The sequence below is a fragment of the Engraulis encrasicolus genome, chromosome 14 (assembly GCF_034702125.1).
Source record: "Engraulis encrasicolus isolate BLACKSEA-1 chromosome 14, IST_EnEncr_1.0, whole genome shotgun sequence".
NCBI lineage: Eukaryota > Metazoa > Chordata > Actinopteri > Clupeiformes > Engraulidae > Engraulis > Engraulis encrasicolus.
Genome location: NC_085870.1, coordinates 9706427 through 9710706, shown reverse-complemented (window position 1 = coordinate 9710706; position 4280 = coordinate 9706427). Strand labels below are relative to the sequence as shown.

General features: G+C 38.0%; 1 pseudogene; it reads right to left on the bottom strand.

Moving 5' to 3' along the window:
• Nucleotides 1-3780: 3780 nt before the first annotated feature.
• On the bottom strand, nucleotides 3781-3886 carry LOC134463532 (U5 spliceosomal RNA; annotated as a pseudogene).
• Between the last annotated feature and the right edge of the window lie 394 nt (nucleotides 3887-4280).

Here is a 4280-nt window from a genome sequence, read left to right as displayed (position 1 = left end):
GGAGCTCTAAAACTGAGCTGAAATGACACACAGCTGAGTGGAAAACCTCAACTAGACAATTCTTCTCCACTCTAGAAGCAGCTCCAGGGGTTGAACCATCTCTATAAAATCCCAACTGGCTTAAAATATCATAGCAACAGAGAAAGAGCACAGGTATTAATGTCATTGGCATTAGCTACGGTGTCACCAAACAGTTACGGCATTTGCTCATAAGAGACATCACTTCAAAACAAAAAAGTACAACCCAATACACCACAAAGTGTTTTCAATTGTGCATGAGACAATAAAAAGACTTCATATACCCCTGGTAGACTTCAGGTAGACTTCAGGATCTGATCTATTGATTACTGTCCTTCGCGATGCAAAAATGTTTGTCACAATTAGAAACGACTATGACAAAATAGGATGTGAAAATGTGCATATTTGGGGCTTAAAGTGCATAGGCCTACTCATGATGTGCTTGAGGCTGTGTTTGACATCCTTAATCATCTGTCAATGATAATGTGCACAGTCTGCACAATAGAAAATGTGCAATATGAGCAATACAAAGTATATGCGCAATGTGCACAGCCTGCATGTTTTAATGTCCTGTCCATACCAGGCACTGGGAAAAGTATATATTGCAATACACAGCAGCCTTGCTATACCTCCTTCTGTTTAAAGGGGAATGGACCCTTTAGAATGTCTAAGTAATGCCTTACAAATGGGAGGAAATCTATCTTAATTTCTTTCTTGTTTCCCTTCTTTTTGCATTTTTTTTGTGAAGCACATTCAGTTGTACCTGTGTATGAAATGCGCTATTCAAATAAACTTGCCTTGCCTTGCCTACTGAATTGAGATACTATTTTTTGAAAGCTTTTCCACTCATTTACTCACTTCCTACAGAACATCCTAGAATGTTCCTTCTTGTCATTGAGCACATTTCATGAGACTGCCATGGACTGGCAGTGACAAAGTGAACACTTGCTATGTTTACATGATGGTTTTAATTCAGAATTAATAATTCAGAATTAAATATTTCTGTCGAGTTTGCTTTGATCTTTAATTTAATTCTGAATTGTGAAGTGTTTACATGACTTTTTCAAAGCGGAATTAACCTTTATTCAGAATTAAAGTGAGTTAATTCCGAATTAAATGTCTCATGTAAACGTAGCAAGTGTTTTCTTGGTCAATTTCTTTCATTTCGGTTTCTCAATTCCTACCACTGTTTCACCTCAAAAATCTCTGATCTCTATTGGAATTTAACACACAGCACCGTCACTCTACAATATACAGAATCCACAGCACACAACTCTTGTGTCACAAAGTAACACAGCTTTGGATATTTAGCTCCTGTCAGTAACAAAGAAGTAACAGCACCTTTAACCATTACGTGAGTGCTGCTGGAAATAGCTGATTGACCAAACTCTGAAGACCATAGAATGACTATGTCCAACATAGTTGGTGAAATTTGGTTTTCGACCACTTTCTTTTGAGTCGTGTTTACACCCTGATGATTAGACATGGCTGTAAAACGTGAAGAAAAAAAACTATGTTATAGGCCCTACAGTAAAACAAAATCAAGGAGATCAAGCTATCCTATGTAGTCTCGTGGCAGTATGCCAGCCAGTTAGTCAAGTCCTTTAAAGCATATTCATAATGAAGTTCGCATATTCACCCATATCAGTCAATCTAATTTTGCATGCTAGCTGAATATTACATCCACATTGGTCTTCATTGCATCAAATCCCAGATGCCTCATCCAGCCTCATCACACAGACTTCCACACAAATTAATTACAATTCATGTTAGCATGCCAGTTTAATACTACTGTTTCCCCATGCTGATCTATTATTTTAGCATTGGAGTAATGTTACAAAATCTTACAAGATTTTCCCCCTCGGAAATTGCATGCTATGCTATACAAATACTGTACAAGTAGCCTACAATATATTTGATGTACAGACAAATGGTGATGTCTGAAAATATCCCACCATGGGATTTTGGGGTCAGTGTGATTGATTCGGTCATACATTTATCTTGATTTAAAGACATATTTGAAAGATTAATTGGTGTTCTCTTCCGGTTCAAAGAATGGGAGCAAATGCTTCACTTTAACATTGCTACATTACAAGGACTCACGGGAGTAATACAACAAATTAAAAGTGTTTTAACAAGAGCAACATACATCAGCACATATTTGCAAAAAGAGATACTGTATATAATAATAACAACAATAAGAAAAAAACTGGCAACAGAAAGGACAAGAAAAACCCAACATCTGGATTTGTTCTTGTTCCAGATGATGAAGTAAGCGACAGACCATATGGCAACCATGTAGTGCTGTAAAATGTGAAATAAATTGGAGTATTGGTTTTCAAGTAACGTGAGCAGACACAAACACACAGATGGGCCGACCTGTTTGCGAACGACAGGATAATGACAGAACAGTACAACCAAGTGTCAAAACAGAATCTTGAGAAATGTGTTTTTTTATTTTGTTCTAACGGCAAACACTTAAGATGTTTGGACAGAGCTTGTTTTATTAACCCCTAACGTGCTACAAGTGTAAAAGATGTGGACCACTGCCTTTCCTAACTATCCCAGGCTTTGATGGTCCAGGCTCATCAAAATATGTAAAAAAAGCTGAGAGAGTTAGCTCTGGCAAACCTCCCAGGAAGTTGTTACAAATTATCGATGTCTCTATCCATACACCTAACCTATAGGCTTTTCAAGCTCAGTTGTAGGTTGTGTCAATTACTACTTGTCTTCCATGTACGTGGCTTTACCTAGCCTATATAAGGGCGTGTCTTTATTTTCAATGTTTGCACTGAGGATGGTCTGACTGGGACCAAAACGTTTGCACTGTTCACTTGGGTAGCACTTTTTTTTTTTTTCGAAACATGCAATAAAAGTACACTAGGTGTGCGAGTTCCCCTTACTTGCTCCTACAAATTAGTACAGATCAGAAAAAAATAAAACCCCTCCCGCATGCTGACCATTTCACAAATTTTCGGTCTCAGACCTTGATCAGGTAACCTGACCTTGGTCAGTGTGCAGGAGTTTTGTATTTTCTTCTGCCAACCCAACTGCAGTGCGAGAAAAAAAATCCAAGTTGTACATAGATCAAATGCTTAACATTTGCTAGATTTTTCTCAACTGGGAAGAACTGGGAATAGGCAGGTTCCCTTTTCCCTGCCTTGAACATGAAATTCAATGTAGTGTATCACAGGGATATGTGAGCCAAGGCTATCATCAGACATCAGTAAGGTCAAGCCTCACTGTGATGGACTCCACAGGCTGACTATAAATGCTGTGATTTCTAATCAAAATCCTGCTGGAACACTGCGTCTTGCACACAGAGAAATAGAAGCAGACTGTGTGCCTAAGTAAGCAAAAAGCTTATTGCACCGGCAGTACTTTTGCTGAACAATTGTGATACAATGTGATATCATGAAGGATTTCTCTGGTTCAAAGGTACAAAGGTACAAAGATATGGGGAAAAAATGTTTTGTACCTGGAGGTACATTATTGTATTCCGCAGCATACTAAGTTGTACCTTAGATGATACCGTACATTATATTAACCCATTTAAGACTGAGGTACCATCAAAAAACGCCTGCTAAATGCCTAAGACCTTTTAGGAAGAAGGTGCCCTCAGCCTATAAAAACATAAATGTCTTAGCATCCAAAGCACAAAATGACATGAAATAAGTTGTATAAAGCTAAGACCCTCATCTTAAATGATATGTGTTCATTTAGCTTTTTTAAAATTATTATTATTTTATTTTTATTTTTTTATGCTTCGCCGAAGCAGAGCTTCCAAAAATACCGTAAACTCAGAGGTGTTCCCCTCCACGGAAATCTTTATTAAAAGGCGAAAGATTTATACGGGAAACCCGAGCGATTGTGTTCATTTAGCTCTAATATACTCACATATGTCCTAAAAAAAAACCTCAAATCTCATGAGTCTAAATGCTGCGTCCATGTAGCTCCAGGTGCCTGGGTTATTAATGCTGCATATATTATACAGTATGTAGCAGCATCCAACATTAATTGGTTAGAAAAGATGTCATTGGTCTGCAAAAGATACAGGTGCACAGGTGTGTTGAGGTTACACATGGTTCAATTAAGGTAACAAGTCTGATTTTCAACAGATTGATTTTCAGCAAACTATTCGCTAGGCTTGTGTGGGTATTAGACAAATATGTCCTTACTGACAGCAAAGCTGATATCCAAAGCGAAAGGCCTGAAAAATGTATGTGTGGAGCGAGGGCCCCAGAAATACGTACTACTGTTAT